Genomic DNA, 20600 nt, shown 5'->3' on the forward strand with positions numbered 1-20600 from the left:
ACGCTACGCAACTGCTGAAGGGAGTTCGGCAAAGGCTGTTGAAGAAGAGCCCTCACCAGCTCACCGATGAAAATCCCATCTGTGGAGCAGCCCAGGACGATGGAGAACCCCCTGCGAGGAATATGCCAGAAGACTTCGAGGACAGCCCTGATCTGGGGCGGGGAAGTGCAGACCCTCTGTCTCAGGACATTGGCAGCTGTGGACTGAGAGTGCAGGAAGAGGCAGGGGAGGCAGGCAGGCCAGAGCTTCCTGACGGAGGTGTGCCGTGGCAGGCCCCCGCTGAGGGCCAGAGCCAACACCACACCCTCAGCCAGATCCTACTGACGGTGATGCATCTGCTAGAGCTCCTTAGAGATCATCTGGAAGGTGGGGGCTCAAGGAGGCAGGTGCAGACTGGCTCCTCCTCCACTGATCACGTGCCCCGTGGGAGCCCCCTGAATAAAGGAAAGCCATCCAGGGCACTGAAGAAGGCACGTCAGGGGAATGAAGAGCTCCCAGGAAACACAACCATCCACCAAGCTGAGCAAGTATCTTTTCACCAGCGAAACAGCCTCCTGGAAAGGGAGATTCAGAAGCTGCACCTGAAGCTCGAGGCAGAGCCTAAGCTGTGCGAAGAGCACCTCAAACACCTGGAGAGGAAGATGATGGAGGAGACGGCACGCTGCCTGCAAGTGAAGAACGAACTTGCCAAGGTGCGCAGGAAGGTGGATGCGGCCCACTGGAACTTAGGCCTCTACAAGAAGATGGCCGACGACCTGCACCACCGAGAATGCCAGAGAATCTCCTCCTTGCATGACCGAGAGCGCCTCCGGGTGGACAACAGAAGTGAGGAGAGCCAGAAGGCTGTTCTGTGGGCAGAGAGGGAGTTCCAAAGGCTCAAGGAAGAAAACCATTGCCTCAGGCAGAAGCTGGCCAACTCTGGGCCCAAGGTCCAGCCTGTCTCCGGGGGCCTCCCTCCTGCTCCTGCTCCTGCTCCTGCTCCTGCTGCTCCTGCTGCAGCTCCTGCTCTTCTGGGCACAGCCTCCAAATGCCCTCAAGGGCCACAGGCTCCCCTGAAAGCCCAGAAGCCCAAGAAGGGAGCAAGGGTGCACTGGCCAGACTCCAAGTTCTCGGGTCCCCTGCAGGTCTGATTCCCTCTCCCAGCAGCCACCAACACTCACAACCAGAGCACAAAAGCTCCTGGGCTTCCTTACCCCTTCAGCCACACCCATTGCTCCTTTTACTGGAGATCCACCCCATTATTGAACTGATGCTACCTATTCCCTATAGCCATGTGAGAGAGCATTTTTTCAATGTTAAGGACCAAAAAAATAAAACGATCAAATTGCTGACCCTACTGCTACTGAGAATTGATTGTATGAAGGGATTCTATGCCAAGCAACGAAGGGTTTGAAGTGTCCTTTACTGATCACTTAATTGTCCCAATGACCCAGTGTGTCATATACTACTGAGGTTCAGAGAGGGGACACAACTTGCCCCAAGATCACACAGCTGGTGAATTTCAGAGCTCCCATTCCAAGCCAAGGTCGTCTAATTACCCACTGATGTGAAAGTAACTACCACTCCTACCACTACGATGACTTCTGCTTCTTCATTTCTGAGAGAGAGAAAGAGCGAGGGCACACACACACACATGCAAGCGGGGGAGGGGCAGGGAGAGAGAGATTCCTGGACAGCCTTCCCACTCAAGTGCACAACCAGACGCTGGGCTGGATTTCACAGACCATGGGACCACGCCCTGAGCCGAAATCAAGAGTCAGACGTTGACCTGACTAAGCCACACAGGCACCCTTCCCTTGTGCAAGGAACTTCTAGGCAAGCTGCTGTAAGGATCCCAGAAGGGCTTGACAAAATTTTCTCCTAGGTCACGTTCTAGTTTGGATGCAAGGATTATGGGGATGGCTAGCTGAGGTAAAGTCCCACCAAAGCATGGAGGGCAGCCTTTCAGGGTCTCCAACGATTCCCTTCTTGGGTACACATCGTTTTGTGTCCCATACTCTACCACTGGATTAGAGTCAGGAACTCCTGCCTCACTTCGAAAGGACAGAATATGGCCCAAGAGATAGCATGTCACTTCTGAGGCTCGTAGACAAAGACACTGCTCTCCTCTTGGGCTTGCTCTCGCTCCCTCCCCATTGGTTTCGAGGGAAGCCGCCTGCTCCTTGTGGGCTGTATGATGGAGAGGCCCATGTGGCAAGGAATGAATATTTCTTGCTCACCGCAATGGAGGACCTCTGGCTGCTAGGAGCCACCCGAGTGAGCACACAAGCAGATTTCCCGCCAACAAGCCTGGAGATGACTGAAGACCCACATGACATCTTGACTGCAGCCTTCTGAGAGATCCTGAGACACAGGTCCCTGGCTAGATGCACCTGGATGCCTGGCCCACGGAAACCATATGCGGTTATCAATTGGTGTTGTCGGAAGCCCTCTGGTTTGCGGAAAACATTCAAAAAAGACACAAGGGTGAAGCCACAGTTCTGGCTGCTGACCCACCCCCCTCTCCTGGGCTTGAAATTCCAGGGAAGTCAAGCGATGGTAGCAACCACTGAGAGATTAGGGTAAACAATGCCAGAAAGAGGTCCTCGATTCTGTTCTCCCTGTATCTCTCTGAGAGGACATGCCCTCACCTGATCCACCCGAGCCAATAGGTGGCCCATGCAGGAGGAGACAACTGGCCCGTGTGGTCCAAGTCGGCTGAGAGCACTAGACCCAGCGTCGCAGAGCCTCCTTGAAGGCAGAAAAGGAGCCCAGAAGTTCCCTGGTGTCCCTAGAGAAGGCACAGAAATTAGATGAGTTGAAAGCCTGGGACCTGGTCATTGGGCTTCTGGGCAAGAGGGGAGATGGCCTGTGGAAGGGACACTGCCTGCAACCCCTCTTGGACCAGACCCCACCTGTCTGCTTTGGGATACTGAGGATTAAGACGAGAGTGAACTCGTGTAGAAGAGATGGTGTTCTAATGCTTGGCAGGTTTAAAGCCATTGAAATCGTTGACATTCCTATTCTCCTCGTCCTCAGGACCACCATTAAGGGGAAGGGGCCTTCAAAGAAGCAAGAGGAGTTTATCACTTACAGCAGCCCTGTCAAGTGTCAATATCCAACCACTCCAGTCCCTTCCACCCCCTTGGCAGCCCCACTGCTTTCATAAGGACACAGATACATTCCCTACAGGCTTTGGAGCAAACGTTAAGTTTTTTTTTGATTTCTCTAAGATAAATGCCATAGTGCCATGACCTGCTCCTATGGCGGTAGCAAGTCTAGTTCTCAAAGAATCTGTGTGGAAGGGTTGAGCCACTATGTTGGACACCTGAAATTGATATTCTACTGCATGTTAACGGGAATGTAACTCACGGCTTGGAAAAGGAAAAGAATCTGTTAACTGTTTTCAAGAGTCAGCTCTATCATTTTCCATTCCCAACTGTGATGCGGGAGTGATCCAGTCATTCCACATCCTGCCTTGCATTTGGTGGTGGGGTCTCTCTCTCCCTCTCTGGCGCATTTGGTTTGAATCACTGTGATAGGTGTGCAGTGAGAGCTCACTGGAGTTTTCATTTGAATTGCCCCAATGGCAACTTTTTATGTGGTTTCCATCTGTCTACGCTTTGGTAAAGGTGGCAGGCCCTTTACTTTTTTTTTTTTTTCCCCCCTTCTATTTCCTTTTGCTAACTACATTGCATGCTTACTCGGGGATCAAATTCTGAGTTTCCATGCTTCAGACAGGAGTCCTCTATTAACTACGTGATTTGGACCTATTTCCTCCAAGTTGGTAGCTTGTCTTTTGGGTCTTCTTAAGGAGGTCTTTCACACGGCACAGATTTACAATTCTGATTGTTGGATAAAGTCCAATTAATCCACTTTACCTTAGGGAAAATAATTTGATGTTCAACTGGAGGATTCTTTACCTAGCTTTCCATTCTGGAAATTTTTCCCCACACTTTCCCTATAAGATTTATCATTTTCCATGTAAGGCAGTGATTAATTTTGAGCTACTTCTTAAAATACTCTTTTTTTTTCTTCCTGGGAGAGTGAACATGTGCATGAGCGGGCAGCGGCCTGGTGGGAGAAGGGAAAAGAGCATCCTCAAGCAGCCTCGCCAGTGAGCTCGGAGCCTGACTTTGTCCCGGGACGCTGAGAGCTTGACAAGAGCCGAAATCAAGAGCTGGCTGCCTCACAGGCTGACTCACCCAGGCAGCCTGAGTTAAGTTTTGCATAGGGTTTGATACTTAGATTGTGGTCCCCGGCCTCCTCGTCCTCCACCTCCTCCTCCCCTCTCCCGCTCCCTCTTCTGCTTCTCCTTCTTCTTTGCCTATGCATGTCCACTTGCTCTAGCACCATTTATTCAAAACGCTGTCACTCCTCCACTGAACGGCTTTTTACCTTTGTCAAGGCCCCATTCGACATATGGGTGGGTGTAGTTCTCTTTCTGGGTCCTTGATTCTGTTCCACTTATCGATCTTTATTCTGTTCCATTGGTCTAGCTCTTCACCAACACCACGCACTTTTCATTACTATAGACGAATATCTTGAAATTGGGTAGAAGGATTCTTCTGGTTTTCTTCTTTAGTTTTAGTTTCTCCTCTTTTTCTAGGTTCTAAAATAGAGAGATTATAGTTTTGAGACTCCTTTTCTTTTTAGAGAGAGAGAGAGAGAGAGAGAGAGAGAGATAGACACAGAGACAGAGACAGAGACAGAGAAAGGGAAGCGGTGCAGAAAGAGAGAGAGATGATGAAGCAGCCACCATGCCCAGCACCAGCACAATGCAGGTTCAGCCTCACTATCCCAAGGTTGACCATGACCCGAGTCAAAAGCAAGAGTTGGACTAACTGACTGAGCCACCCAGATGCTCCTCCTCCTTTCTAATGTATGCATTGAGTGCTATAAATTTAGCTCTCTGTTGATTTAGCTGTGTCCCACCAATTTTAATACGTTGTATTTTTATTTTCCTTCGGTTCAGTGCACTGAAATTTTATCTTTTGTCTCCGATAATCTAGAAAGTTACTTTCTACGTGTTTAGATTTTCTTATCTTTCTCCCTTTGATATCTAGTTTCACTTTTAACGTTTTTTTATAAGTGTAAAAGTTTAATTCCAAGACAGTGCTACATAGGGTTGCATTTTTTTCAGGTACACAATATAGAGATTCTGCTCCGCTGCCCAAGGACTGTTAGCTCCTGTTGACAGGCACTGATTGGCGTTGGAGTCTCGGGTGCCCCTCCCCCACCCCTACTCCCTTCAGCTCCTGTTGCCAGGCACTGGTTTGCATTGGAGACGGAACCCTCGTAGGGGTTCCAAGCAGTTTCTAGTGGCCGAGAGGACACTGGTGATCAGAGACAAAGCCCCCAGGCTCTCTGGAGCCAGCTGGTGGCCATTACAATGTCTCCCCCCACACAGTTCTGGAGCCGCTGTGGGCTCTCCGGGAACAGCTGTGGGCTTCTGGGTTGGTGATAATCGAACGTTGGCCACATGGGCCACGAGACTCTGGGTTTGGCTGGGAGATCCTCGTGTGCACTGTGTTGGTGGTGTTCATGACAGTAAAGTGTGGACTCCGCTTAAGAGGAAGAAAGGGGCACTGTGCCCAGAATGAAGTATCTGGAAAAGACATGGAGAAGACCGACCCGGATGCACCAGCCCATGGAGCCGTCGCATCATCGGAGCACAAGGCCAGTCCCTCTCCCGCTACAGATCCTTGCTCTGGCTGCCCTGAATCAAGATGTCGGGTACTTTTCTGTGGGAGACGCTACGCAACTGCTGAAGGGAGTTCGGCAAAGGCTGTTGAAGAAGAGCCCTCACCAGCTCACCGATGAAAATCCCATCTGTGGAGCAGCCCAGGACGATGGAGAACCCCCTGCGAGGAATATGCCAGAAGACTTCGAGGACAGCCCTGATCTGCGGGGAAGTGCAGACCCTCTGTCTCAGGACATTGGCAGCTGTGGACTGAGAGTGCAGGAAGAGGCAGGGGAGGCAGGCAGGCCAGAGCTTCCTGACGGAGGTGTGCCGTGGCAGGCCCCCGCTGAGGGCCAGAGCCAACACCACACCCTCAGCCAGATCCTACTGACGGTGATGCATCTGCTAGAGCTCCTTAGAGATCATCTGGAAGGTGGGGGCTCAAGGAGGCAGGTGCAGACTGGCTCCTCCTCCACTGATCACGTGCCCCGTGGGAGCCCCCTGAATAAAGGAAAGCCATCCAGGGCACTGAAGAAGGCACGTCAGGGGAATGAAGAGCTCCCAGGAAACACAACCATCCACCAAGCTGAGCAAGTATCTTTTCACCAGCGAAACAGCCTCCTGGAAAGGGAGATTCAGAAGCTGCACCTGAAGCTCGAGGCAGAGCCTAAGCTGTGCGAAGAGCACCTCAAAACACCTGGAGAGGAAGATGATGGAGGAGACGGCACGCTGCCTGCAAGTGAAGAACGAACTTGCCAAGGTGCGCAGGAAGGTGGATGCGGCCCACTGGAACTTAGGCCTCTACAAGAAGATGGCCGACGACCTGCACCGAGAATGCCAGAGAATCTCCTCCTTGCATGACCGAGAGCGCCTCCTGGTGGACAACAGAAGTGAGGAGAGCCAGAAGGCTGTTCTGTGGGCAGAGAGGGAGTTCCAAAGGCTCAAGGAAGAAAACCATTGCCTCAGGCAGAAGCTGGCCAACTCTGGGCCCAAGGTCCAGCCTGTCTCCGGGGGGCCTCCTGCTCCTGCTCCTGCTCCTGCTCCTGCTCCTGCTGCAGCTCCTGCTCTTCTTGGGCACAGCCTCCAAATGCCCTCAAGGGCCACAGGCTCCCCTGAAAGCCCAGAAGCCCAAGAAGGGAGCAAGGGTGCACTGGCCAGACTCCAAGTTCTCGGGTCCCCTGCAGGTCTGATTCCCTCTCCCAGCAGCCACCAACACTCACAACCAGAGCACAAAAGCTCCTGGGCTTCCTTACCCCTTCAGCCACACCCATTGCTCCTTTTACTGGAGATCCACCCCATTAGTGAACTGATGCTACCTATTCCCTATAGCCATGTGAGAGAGCATTTTTCAATGTTAAGGACCAAAAAAATAAAACGATCAAATTGCTGACCCTACTGCTACTGAGAATTGATTGTATGAAGGGATTCTATGCCAAGCAACGAAGGGTTTGAAGTGTCCTTTACTGATCACTTAATTGTCCCAATGACCCAGTGTGTCATATACTACTGAGGTTCAGAGAGGGGACACAACTTGCCCCAAGATCACACAGCTGGTGAATTTCAGAGCTCCCATTCCAAGCCAAGGTCGTCTAATTACCCACTGATGTGAAAGTAACTACCACTCCTACCACTACGATGACTTCTGCTTCTTCATTTCTGAGAGAGAGAAAGAGCGAGAGGGGCACACACACACACATGCAAGCGGGGGAGGGGCAGGGAGAGAGAGATTCCTGGACAGCCTTCCCACTCAAGTGCACAACCAGACGCTGGGCTGGATTTCACAGACCATGGGACCACGCCCTGAGCCGAAATCAAGAGTCAGACGTTGACCTGACTAAGCCACACAGGCACCCTTCCCTTGTGCAAGGAACTTCTAGGCAAGCTGCTGTAAGGATCCCAGAAGGGCTTGACAAAATTTTCTCCTAGGTCACGTTCTAGTTTGGATGCAAGGATTATGGGGATGGCTAGCTGAGGTAAAGTCCCACCAAAGCATGGAGGGCAGCCTTTCAGGGTCTCCAACGATTCCCTTCTTGGGTACACATCGTTTTGTGTCCCATACTCTACCACTGGATTAGAGTCAGGAACTCCTGCCTCACTTCGAAAGGACAGAATATGGCCCAAGAGATAGCATGTCACTTCTGAGGCTCGTAGACAAAGACACTGCTCTCCTCTTGGGCTTGCTCTCGCTCCCTCCCCATTGGTTTCGAGGGAAGCCGCCTGCTCCTTGTGGGCTGTATGATGGAGAGGCCCATGTGGCAAGGAATGAATATTTCTTGCTCACCGCAATGGAGGACCTCTGGCTGCTAGGAGCCACCCGAGTGAGCACACAAGCAGATTTCCCGCCAACAAGCCTGGAGATGACTGAAGACCCACATGACATCTTGACTGCAGCCTTCTGAGAGATCCTGAGACACAGGTCCCTGGCTAGATGCACCTGGATGCCTGGCCCACGGAAACCATATGCGGTTATCAATTGGTGTTGTCGGAAGCCCTCTGGTTTGCGGAAAACATTCAAAAAAGACACAAGGGTGAAGCCACAGTTCTGGCTGCTGACCCACCCCCCTCTCCTGGGCTTGAAATTCCAGGGAAGTCAAGCGATGGTAGCAACCACTGAGAGATTAGGGTAAACAATGCCAGAAAGAGGTCCTCGATTCTGTTCTCCCTGTATCTCTCTGAGAGGACATGCCCTCACCTGATCCACCCGAGCCAATAGGTGGCCCATGCAGGAGGAGACAACTGGCCGTGTGGTCCAAGTCGGCTGAGAGCACTAGACCCAGCGTCGCAGAGCCTCCTTGAAGGCAGAAAAGGAGCCCAGAAGTTCCCTGGTGTCCCTAGAGAAGGCACAGAAATTAGATGAGTTGAAAGCCTGGGACCTGGTCATTGGGCTTCTGGGCAAGAGGGGAGATGGCCTGTGGAAGGGACACTGCCTGCAACCCCTCTTGGACCAGACCCCACCTGTCTGCTTTGGGATACTGAGGATTAAGACGAGAGTGAACTCGTGTAGAAGAGATGGTGTTCTAATGCTTGGCAGGTTTAAAGCCATTGAAATCGTTGACATTCCTATTCTCCTCGTCCTCAGGACCACCATTAAGGGGAAGGGGCCTTCAAAGAAGCAAGAGGAGTTTATCACTTACAGCAGCCCTGTCAAGTGTCAATATCCAACCACTCCAGTCCCTTCCACCCCCTTGGCAGCCCCACTGCTTTCATAAGGACACAGATACATTCCCCTACAGGCTTTGGAGCAAACGTTAAGTTTTGATTTCTCTAAGATAAATGCCATAGTGCCATGACCTGCTCCTATGGCGGTAGCAAGTCTAGTTCTCCAAAGAATCTGTGTGGAAGGGTTGAGCCACTATGTTGGACACCTGAAATTGATATTCTACTGCATGTTAACGGGAATGTAACTCACGGCTTGGAAAAGGAAAAGAATCTGTTAACTGTTTTCAAGAGTCAGCTCTATCATTTTCCATTCCCAACTGTGATGCGGGAGTGATCCAGTCATTCCACATCCTGCCTTGCATTTGGTGGTGGGGTCTCTCTCTCCCTCTCTGGCGCATTTGGTTTGAATCACTGTGATAGGTGTGCAGTGAGAGCTCACTGGAGTTTTCATTTGAATTGCCCCAATGGCAACTTTTTATGTGGTTTCCATCAGTCTACGCTTTGGTAAAGGTGGCAGGCCCTTTTTTTTTTTTTTTTTTTTTTTTTTTCCCCCTTCCCTTTCCTTTTGCTAACTACATTGCATGCTTACTCGGGGATCAAATTCTGAGTTTCCATGCTTCAGACAGGAGTCCTCTATTAGCTACGTGATTTGGACCTATTTCCTCCAAGTTGGTAGCTTGTCTTTTGGGTCTTCTTCAGGAGGTCTTTCACACGGCACAGATTTACAATTCTGATTGTTGGATAAAGTCCAATTAATCAACTTTACCTTAGGGAAAATAATTTGATGTTCAACTGGAGGATTCTTTACCTAGCTTTCCATTCTGGAAATTTTTTCCCCACATTTTCCCTATAAGATTTATCATTTTCCATGTAAGGCAGTGATTAATTTTGAGCTACTTTTTAAAATACTACTTTTTTTTTTTTCTTCCTGGGAGAGTGAACATGTGCATGAGCGGGCAGCGGCCTGGTGGGAGAAGGGAAAAGAGCATCCTCAAGCAGCCTCGCCAGTGAGCTCGGAGCCTGACTTTGTCCCGGGACGCTGAGAGCTTGACAAGAGCCGAAATCAAGAGCTGGCTGCCTCACAGGCTGACTCACCCAGGCAGCCTGAGTTAAGTTCTGCATAGGGTTTGATACTTAGATTGTGGTCCCCGGCCTCCTCGTCCTCCACCTCCTCCTCCCCTCTCCCGCTCCCTCTTCTGCTTCTCCTTCTTCTTTGCCTATGCATGTCCACTTGCTCTAGCACCATTTATTCAAAACGCTGTCACTCCTCCACTGAACGGCTTTTTACCTTTGTCAAGGCCCCATTCGACATATGGGTGGGTGTAGTTCTCTTTCTGGGTCCTTGATTCTGTTCCACTTATCGATCTTTATTCTGTTCCATTGGTCTAGCTCTTCACCAACACCACGCACTTTTCATTACTATAGACGAATATCTTGAAATTGGGTAGAAGGATTCTTCTGGTTTTCTTCTTTAGTTTTAGTTTCTCCTCTCTTTTCTAGGTTCTAAAAAATAGAGAGATTATAGTTTTGAGACTCCTTTTTTTTTAGAGAGAGAGAGAGAGAGAGAGAGAGAGAGAGATAGACACAGAGACAGAGACAGAGACAGAGAAAGGGAAGCGGTGCAGAAAGAGAGAGAGATGATGAAGCAGCCACCATGCCCAGCACCAGCACAATGCAGGTTCAGCCTCACTATCCCAAGGTTGACCATGACCCGAGTCAAAAGCAAGAGTTGGACTAACTGACTGAGCCACCCAGATGCTCCTCCTCCTTTCTAATGTATGCATTGAGTGCTATAAATTTAGCTCTCTGTTGATTTAGCTGTGTCCCACCATTTTAATACGTTGTATTTTTATTTTCCTTCGGTTCAGTGCACTGAAATTTTATCTTTTGTCTCCGATAATCTAGAAAGTTACTTTCTACGTGTTTAGATTTTCTTATCTTTCTCCCTTTGATATCTAGTTTCACTTTTAACGTTTTTTTTATAAGTGTAAAAGTTTAATTCCAAGACAGTGCTACATAGGGTTGCATTTTTTTCAGGTACACAATATAGAGATTCTGCTCCGCTGCCCAAGGACTGTTAGCTCCTGTTGACAGGCACTGATTGGCGTTGGAGTCTCGGGGGTGCCCCTCCCCCACCCCTACTCCCTTCAGCTCCTGTTGCCAGGCACTGGTTTGCATTGGAGACGGAACCCTCGTAGGGGTTCCAAGCAGTTTCTAGTGGCCGAGAGGACACTGGTGATCAGAGACAAAGCCCCCAGGCTCTCTGGAGCCAGCTGGTGGCCATTACAATGTCTCCCCACACAGTTCTGGAGCCGCTGTGGGCTCTCCGGGAACAGCTGTGGGCTTCTGGGTTGGTGATAATCGAACGTTGGCCACATGGGCCACGAGACTCTGGGTTTGGCTGGGAGATCCTCGTGTGCACTGTGTTGGTGGTGTTCATGACAGTAAAGTGTGGACTCCGCTTAAGAGGAAGAAAGGGGCACTGTGCCCAGAATGAAGTATCTGGAAAAGACATGGAGAAGACCGACCCGGATGCACCAGCCCATGGAGCCGTCGCATCATCGGAGCACAAGGCCAGTCCTCTCCCGCTACAGATCCTTGCTCTGGCTGCCCTGAATCAAGATGTCGGGTACTTTTCTGTGGGAGACGCTACGCAACTGCTGAAGGGAGTTCGGCAAAGGCTGTTGAAGAAGAGCCCTCACCAGCTCACCGATGAAAATCCCATCTGTGGAGCAGCCCAGGACGATGGAGAACCCCCTGCGAGGAATATGCCAGAAGACTTCGAGGACAGCCCTGATCTGCGGGGAAGTGCAGACCCTCTGTCTCAGGACATTGGCAGCTGTGGACTGAGAGTGCAGGAAGAGGCAGGGGAGGCAGGCAGGCCAGAGCTTCCTGACGGAGGTGTGCCGTGGCAGGCCCCCGCTGAGGGCCAGAGCCAACACCACACCCTCAGCCAGATCCTACTGACGGTGATGCATCTGCTAGAGCTCCTTAGAGATCATCTGGAAGGTGGGGGCTCAAGGAGGCAGGTGCAGACTGGCTCCTCCTCCACTGATCACGTGCCCCGTGGGAGCCCCCTGAATAAAGGAAAGCCATCCAGGGCACTGAAGAAGGCACGTCAGGGGAATGAAGAGCTCCCAGGAAACACAACCATCCACCAAGCTGAGCAAGTATCTTTTCACCAGCGAAACAGCCTCCTGGAAAGGGAGATTCAGAAGCTGCACCTGAAGCTCGAGGCAGAGCCTAAGCTGTGCGAAGAGCACCTCAAACACCTGGAGAGGAAGATGATGGAGGAGACGGCACGCTGCCTGCAAGTGAAGAACGAACTTGCCAAGGTGCGCAGGAAGGTGGATGCGGCCCACTGGAACTTAGGCCTCTACAAGAAGATGGCCGACGACCTGCACCACCAAGAATGCCAGAGAATCTCCTCCTTGCATGACCGAGAGCGCCTCCTGGTGGACAACAGAAGTGAGGAGAGCCAGAAGGCTGTTCTGTGGGCAGAGAGGGAGTTCCAAAGGCTCAAGGAAGAAAACCATTGCCTCAGGCAGAAGCTGGCCAACTCTGGGCCCAAGGTCCAGCCTGTCTCCGGGGGGGGCCTCCTGCTCCTGCTCCTGCTCCTGCTCCTGCTGCTGCAGCTCCTGCTCTTCTGGGCACAGCCTCCAAATGCCCTCAAGGGCCACAGGCTCCCCTGAAAGCCCAGAAGCCCAAGAAGGGAGCAAGGGTGCACTGGCCAGACTCCAAGTTCTCGGGTCCCCTGCAGGTCTGATTCCCTCTCCCAGCAGCCACCAACACTCACAACCAGAGCACAAAAGCTCCTGGGCTTCCTTACCCCTTCAGCCACACCCATTGCTCCTTTTACTGGAGATCCACCCCATTAGTGAACTGATGCTACCTATTCCCTATAGCCATGTGAGAGAGCATTTTTCAATGTTAAGGACCAAAAAAATAAAACGATCAAATTGCTGACCCTACTGCTACTGAGAATTGATTGTATGAAGGGATTCTATGCCAAGCAACGAAGGGTTTGAAGTGTCCTTTACTGATCACTTAATTGTCCCAATAACCCAGTGTGTCATATACTACTGAGGTTCAGAGAGGGGACACAACTTGCCCCAAGATCACACAGCTGGTGAATTTCAGAGCTCCCATTCCAAGCCAAGGTCGTCTAATTACCCACTGATGTGAAAGTAACTACCACTCCTACCACTACGATGACTTCTGCTTCTTCATTTCTGAGAGAGAGAAAGAGCGAGGGCACACACACACATGCAAGCGGGGGGGAGGGGCAGGGAGAGAGAGATTCCTGGACAGCCTTCCCACTCAAGTGCACAAACCAGACGCTGGGCTGGATTTCACAGACCATGGGACCACGCCCTGAGCCGAAATCAAGAGTCAGACGTTGACCTGACTAAGCCACACAGGCACCCTTCCCTTGTGCAAGGAACTTCTAGGCAAGCTGCTGTAAGGATCCCAGAAGGGCTTGACAAAATTTTCTCCTAGGTCACGTTCTAGTTTGGATGCAAGGATTATGGGGATGGCTAGCTGAGGTAAAGTCCCACCAAAGCATGGAGGGCAGCCTTTCAGGGTCTCCAACGATTCCCTTCTTGGGTACACATCGTTTTGTGTCCCATACTCTACCACTGGATTAGAGTCAGGAACTCCTGCCTCACTTCGAAAGGACAGAATATGGCCCAAGAGATAGCATGTCACTTCTGAGGCTCGTAGACAAAGACACTGCTCTCCTCTTGGGCTTGCTCTCGCTCCCTCCCCATTGGTTTCGAGGGAAGCCGCCTGCTCCTTGTGGGCTGTATGATGGAGAGGCCCATGTGGCAAGGAATGAATGAATATTTCTTGCTCACCGCAATGGAGGACCTCTGGCTGCTAGGAGCCACCCGAGTGAGCACACAAGCAGATTTCCCGCCAACAAGCCTGGAGATGACTGAAGACCCACATGACATCTTGACTGCAGCCTTCTGAGAGATCCTGAGACACAGGTCCCTGGCTAGATGCACCTGGATGCCTGGCCCACGGAAACCATATGCGGTTATCAATTGGTGTTGTCGGAAGCCCTCTGGTTTGCGGAAAACATTCAAAAAAGACACAAGGGTGAAGCCACAGTTCTGGCTGCTGACCCACCCCCCTCTCCTGGGCTTGAAATTCCAGGGAAGTCAAGCGATGGTAGCAACCACTGAGAGATTAGGGTAAACAATGCCAGAAAGAGGTCCTCGATTCTGTTCTCCCTGTATCTCTCTGAGAGGACATGCCCTCACCTGATCCACCCGAGCCAATAGGTGGCCCATGCAGGAGGAGACAACTGGCCGTGTGGTCCAAGTCGGCGGCTGAGAGCACTAGACCCAGCGTCGCAGAGCCTCCTTGAAGGCAGAAAAGGAGCCCAGAAGTTCCCTGGTGTCCCTAGAGAAGGCACAGAAATTAGATGAGTTGAAAGCCTGGGACCTGGTCATTGGGCTTCTGGGCAAGAGGGGAGATGGCCTGTGGAAGGGACACTGCCTGCAACCCCTCTTGGACCAGACCCCACCTGTCTGCTTTGGGATACTGAGGATTAAGACGAGAGTGAACTCGTGTAGAAGAGATGGTGTTCTAATGCTTGGCAGGTTTAAAGCCATTGAAATCGTTGACATTCCTATTCTCCTCGTCCTCAGGACCACCATTAAGGGGAAGGGGCCTTCAAAGAAGCAAGAGGAGTTTATCACTTACAGCAGCCCTGTCAAGTGTCAATATCAAACACTCCAGTCCCTTCCACCCCCTTGGCAGCCCCACTGCTTTCATAAGGACACAGATACATTCCCCTACAGGCTTTCGAGCAAACGTTAAGTTTTGATTTCTCTAAGATAAATGCCATAGTGCCATGACCTGCTCCTATGGCGGTAGCAAGTCTAGTTCTCCAAGAATCTGTGTGGAAGGGTTGAGCCACTATGTTGGACACCTGAAATTGATATTCTACTGCATGTTAACGGGAATGTAACTCACGGCTTGGAAAAGGAAAAGAATCTGTTAACTGTTTTCAAGAGTCAGCTCTATCATTTTCCATTCCCAACTGTGATGCGGGAGTGATCCAGTCATTCCACATCCTGCCTTGCATTTGGTGGTGGGGTCTCTCTCTCCCTCTCTGGCGCATTTGGTTTGAATCACTGTGATAGGTGTGCAGTGAGAGCTCACTGGAGTTTTCATTTGAATTGCCCCAATGGCAACTTTTTATGTGGTTTCCATCAGTCTACGCTTTGGTAAAGGTGGCAGGCCCTTTTTTTTTTTTTTTTTTTTTTTCCCTTCCCTTTCCTTTTGCTAACTACATTGCATGCTTACTCGGGGATCAAATTCTGAGTTTCCATGCTTCAGACAGGAGTCCTCTATTAGCTACGTGATTTGGACCTATTTCCTCCAAGTTGGTAGCTTGTCTTTTGGGTCTTCTTCAGGAGGTCTTTCACACGGCACAGATTTACAATTCTGATTGTTGGATAAAGTCCAATTAATCAACTTTACCTTAGGGAAAATAATTTGATGTTCAACTGGAGGATTCTTTACCTAGCTTTCCATTCTGGAAATTTTTCCCCACATTTTCCCTATAAGATTTATCATTTTCCATGTAAGGCAGTGATTAATTTTGAGCTACTTTTTAAAATACTCTTTTTTTTTCTTCCTGGGAGAGTGAACATGTGCATGAGCGGGCAGCGGCCTGGTGGGAGAAGGGAAAAGAGCATCCTCAAGCAGCCTCGCCAGTGAGCTCGGAGCCTGACTTTGTCCCGGGACGCTGAGAGCTTGACAAGAGCCGAAATCAAGAGCTGGCTGCCTCACAGGCTGACTCACCCAGGCAGCCTGAGTTAAGTTCTGCATAGGGTTTGATACTTAGATTGTGGTCCCCGGCCTCCTCGTCCTCCACCCACCTCCTCCTCCCCTCTCCCGCTCCCTCTTCTGCTTCTCCTTCTTCTTTGCCTATGCATGTCCACTTGCTCTAGCACCATTTATTCAAAACGCTGTCACTCCTCCACTGAACGGCTTTTTACCTTTGTCAAGGCCCCATTCGACATATGGGTGGGTGTAGTTCTCTTTCTGGGTCCTTGATTCTGTTCCACTTATCGATCTTTATTCTGTTCCATTGGTCTAGCTCTTCACCAACACCACGCACTTTTCATTACTATAGACGAATATCTTGAAATTGGGTAGAAGGATTCTTCTGGTTTTCTTCTTTAGTTTTAGTTTCTCCTCTTTTTCTAGGGTTCTAAAATAGAGAGATTATAGTTTTGAGACTCCTTTTTTTTTAGAGAGAGAGAGAGAGAGAGAGAGAGAGAGAGAGAGACACAGAGACAGAGACAGAGAGACAGAGAAAGGGGAAGCGGTGCAGAAAGAGAGAGAGATGATGAAGCAGCCACCATGCCCAGCACCAGCACAATGCAGGTTCAGCCTCACTATCCCAAGGTTGACCATGACCCGAGTCAAAAGCAAGAGTTTGGACTAACTGACTGAGCCACCCAGATGCTCCTCCTCCTTTCTAATGTATGCATTGAGTGCTATAAATTTAGCTCTCTGTTGATTTAGCTGTGTCCCACCAATTTTAATACGTTGTATTTTTATTTTCCTTCGGTTCAGTGCACTGAAATTTTATCTTTTGTCTCCGATAATCTAGAAAGTTACTTTCTACGTGTTTAGATTTTCTTATCTTTCTCCCTTTGATATCTAGTTTCACTTTTAACGTTTTTTTTATAAGTGTAAAAGTTTAATTCCAAGACAGTGCTACATAGGGTTGCATTTTTTTCAGGTACACAATATAGAGATTCTGCTCCGCTGCCCAAGGACTGTTAGCTCCTGTTGACAGGCACTGATTGGCGTTGGAGTCTCGGGTGCCCCTCCCCCACCCCTACTCCCTTCAGCTCCTGTTGCCAGGCACTGGTTTGCATTGGAGACGGAACCCTCGTAGGGGTTCCAAGCAGTTTCTAGTGGCCGAGAGGACACTGGTGATCAGAGACAAAGCCCCCAGGCTCTCTGGAGCCAGCTGGTGGCCATTACAATGTCTCCCCACACAGTTCTGGAGCCGCTGTGGGCTCTCCGGGAACAGCTGTGGGCTTCTGGGTTGGTGATAATCGAACGTTGGCCACATGGGCCACGAGACTCTGGGTTTGGCTGGGAGATCCTCGTGTGCACTGTGTTGGTGGTGTTCATGACAGTAAAGTGTGGACTCCGCTTAAGAGGAAGAAAGGGGCACTGTGCCCAGAATGAAGTATCTGGAAAAGACATGGAGAAGACCGACCCGGATGCACCAGCCCATGGAGCCGTCGCATCATCGGAGCACAAGGCCAGTCCTCTCCCGCTACAGATCCTTGCTCTGGCTGCCCTGAATCAAGATGTCGGGTACTTTTCTGTGGGAGACGCTACGCAACTGCTGAAGGGAGTTCGGCAAAGGCTGTTGAAGAAGAGCCCTCACCAGCTCACCGATGAAAATCCCATCTGTGGAGCAGCCCAGGACGATGGAGAACCCCCTGCGAGGAATATGCCAGAAGACTTCGAGGACAGCCCTGATCTGCGGGGAAGTGCAGACCCTCTGTCTCAGGACATTGGCAGCTGTGGACTGAGAGTGCAGGAAGAGGCAGGGGAGGCAGGCAGGCCAGAGCTTCCTGACGGAGGTGTGCCGTGGCAGGCCCCCGCTGAGGGCCAGAGCCAACACCACACCCTCAGCCAGATCCTACTGACGGTGATGCATCTGCTAGAGCTCCTTAGAGATCATCTGGAAGGTGGGGGGCTCAAGGAGGCAGGTGCAGACTGGCTCCTCCTCCACTGATCACGTGCCCCGTGGGAGCCCCCTGAATAAATAAAGGAAAGCCATCCAGGGCACTGAAGAAGGCACGTCAGGGGAATGAAGAGCTCCCAGGAAACACAACCATCCACCAAGCTGAGCAAGTATCTTTTCACCAGCGAAACAGCCTCCTGGAAAGGGAGATTCAGAAGCTGCACCTGAAGCTCGAGGCAGAGCCTAAGCTGTGCGAAGAGCACCTCAAACACCTGGAGAGGAAGATGATGGAGGAGACGGCACGCTGCCTGCAAGTGAAGAACGAACTTGCCAAGGTGCGCAGGAAGGTGGATGCGGCCCACTGGAACTTAGGCCTCTACAAGAAGATGGCCGACGACCTGCACCACCAAGAATGCCAGAGAATCTCCTCCTTGCATGACCGAGAGCGCCTCCTGGTGGACAACAGAAGTGAGGAGAGCCAGAAGGCTGTTCTGTGGGCAGAGAGGGAGTTCCAAAGGCTCAAGGAAGAAAACCATTGCCTCAGGCAGAAGAAGCTGGCCAACTCTGGGCCCAAGGTCCAGGCCTGTCTCCGGGGGGCCTCCCTCCTGCTCCTGCTCCTGCTCCTGCTCCTGCTGCAGCTCCTGCTCTTCTGGGCACAGCCTCCAAATGCCCTCAAGGGCCACAGGCTCCCCTGAAAGCCCAGAAGCCCAAGAAGGGAGCAAGGGTGCACTGGCCAGACTCCAAGTTCTCGGGTCCCCTGCAGGTCTGATTCCCTCTCCCAGCAGCCACCAACACTCACAACCAGAGCACAAAAGCTCCTGGGCTTCCTTACCCCTTCAGCCACACCCATTGCTCCTTTTACTGGAGATCCACCCCATTAGTGAACTGCTGCTACCTATTCCCTATAGCCATGTGAGAGAGCATTTTTCAATGTTAAGGACAAAAAAATAAAACGATCAAATTGCTGACCCTACTGCTACTGAGAATTGATTGTATGAAGGGATTCTATGCCAAGCAACGAAGGGTTTGAAGTGTCCTTTACTGATCACTTAATTGTCCCAATAACCCAGTGTGTCATATACTACTGAGGTTCAGAGAGGGGACACAACTTGCCCCAAGATCACACAGCTGGTGAATTTCAGAGCTCCCATTCCAAGCCAAGGTCGTCTAATTACCCACTGATGTGAAAGTAACTACCACTCCTACCACTACGATGACTTCTGCTTCTTCATTTCTGAGAGAGAGAAAGAGCGAGGGCACACACACACATGCAAGCGGGGGAGGGGGGCAGGGAGAGAGAGATTCCTGGACAGCCTTCCCACTCAAGTGCACAACCAGACGCTGGGCTGGATTTCACAGACCATGGGACCACGCCCTGAGCCGAAATCAAGAGTCAGACGTTGACCTGACTAAGCCACACAGGCACCCTTCCCTTGTGCAAGGAACTTCTAGGCAAGCTGCTGTAAGGATCCCAGAAGGGCTTGACAAAATTTTCTCCTAGGTCACGTTCTAGTTTGGATGCAAGGATTATGGGGATGGCTAGCTGAGGTAAAGTCCCACCAAAGCATGGAGGGCAGCCTTTCAGGGTCTCCAACGATTCCCTTCTTGGGTACACATCGTTTTGTGTCCCATACTCTACCACTGGATTAGAGTCAGGAACTCCTGCCTCACTTCGAAAGGACAGAATATGGCCCAAGAGATAGCATGTCACTTCTGAGGCTCGTAGACAAAGACACTGCTCTCCTCTTGGGCTTGCTCTCGCTCCCTCCCCATTGGTTTCGAGGGAAGCCGCCTGCTCCTTGTGGGCTGTATGATGGAGAGGCCCATGTGGCAAGGAATGAATATTTCTTGCTCACCGCAATGGAGGACCTCTGGCTGCTAGGAGCCACCCGAGTGAGCACACAAGCAGATTTCCCGCCAACAAGCCTGGAGATGACTGAAGACCCACATGACATCTTGACTGCAGCCTTCTGAGAGATCCTGAGACACAGGTCCCTGGCTAGATGCACCTGGATGCCTGGCCCACGGAAACCATATGCGGTTATCAATTGGTGTTGTCGGAAGCCCTCTGGTTTGCGAAAAACATTCAAAAAAGACACAAGGGTGAAGCCACAGTTCTGGCTGCTGACCCACCCCCCTCTCCTGGGCTTGAAATTCCAGGGAAGTCAAGCGATGGTAGCAACCACTGAGAGATTAGGGTAAACAATGCCAGAAAGAGGTCCTCGATTCTGTTCTCCCTGTATCTCTCTGAGAGGACATGCCCTCACCTGATCCACCCGAGCCAATAGGTGGCCCATGCAGGAGGAGACAACTGGCCGTGTGGTCCAAGTCGGCTGAGAGCACTAGACCCAGCGTCGCAGAGCCTCCTTGAAGGCAGAAAAGGAGCCCAGAAGTTCCCTGGTGTCCCTAGAGAAGGCACAGAAATTAGATGAGTTGAAAGCCTGGGACCTGGTCATTGGGCTTCTGGGCAAGAGGGGAGATGGCCTGTGGAAGGGACACTGCCTGCAACCCCTCTTGGACCAGACCCCACCTGTCTGCTTTGGGATACTGAGGATTAAGACGAGAGTGAACTCGTGTAGAAGAGATGGTGTTCTAATGCTTGGCAGGTTTTAAAGCCATTGAAATCGTTGACATTCCTATTCTCCTCGTCCTCAGGACCACCATTAAGGGGAAGGGGCCTTCAAAAAAAGAAGCAAGAGGAGTTTATCACTTACAGCAGCCCTGTCAAGTGTCAATATCCAAACACTCCAGTCCCTTCCACCCCCTTGGCAGCCCCACTGCTTTCATAAGGACACAGATACATTCCCCTACAGGCTTTCGAGCAAACGTTAAGTTTTGATTTCTCTAAGATAAATGCCATAGTGCCATGACCTGCTCCTATGGCGGTAGCAAGTCTAGTTCTCCAAGAATCTGTGTGGAAGGGTTGAGCCACTATGTTGGACACCTGAAATTGATATTCTACTGCATGTTAACGGGAATGTAACTCACGGCTTGGAAAAGGAAAAGAATCTGTTAACTGTTTTCAAGAGTCAGCTCTATCAT

General features: G+C 50.9%; 1 long non-coding RNA gene across 2 annotated transcripts; it reads right to left on the reverse strand.

Annotated features, from left to right (window-relative positions):
- Positions 1–2056: 2056 nt before the first annotated feature.
- LOC123390889 lies at positions 2057–4537 on the reverse strand. 2 transcript variants are annotated; one of them, XR_006605477.1, is made up of 3 exons: positions 4378–4537; positions 2631–2770; positions 2057–2380 (listed from the first exon to the last, which is right to left on the reverse strand). It is a non-coding gene; the product is annotated as an uncharacterized LOC123390889 (long non-coding RNA). The 2 variants fall into 2 exon arrangements; XR_006605476.1 differs by having other exon boundaries at positions 2057–2431.
- Between the last annotated feature and the right edge of the window lie 16063 nt (positions 4538–20600).

Source organism: Mustela putorius, unplaced genomic scaffold, assembly GCF_011764305.1.
Source record: "Mustela putorius furo isolate JIRA1106 unplaced genomic scaffold, ASM1176430v1.1 tig00000151_pilon_pilon_pilon, whole genome shotgun sequence".
Taxonomy (NCBI): domain Eukaryota; kingdom Metazoa; phylum Chordata; class Mammalia; order Carnivora; family Mustelidae; genus Mustela; species Mustela putorius.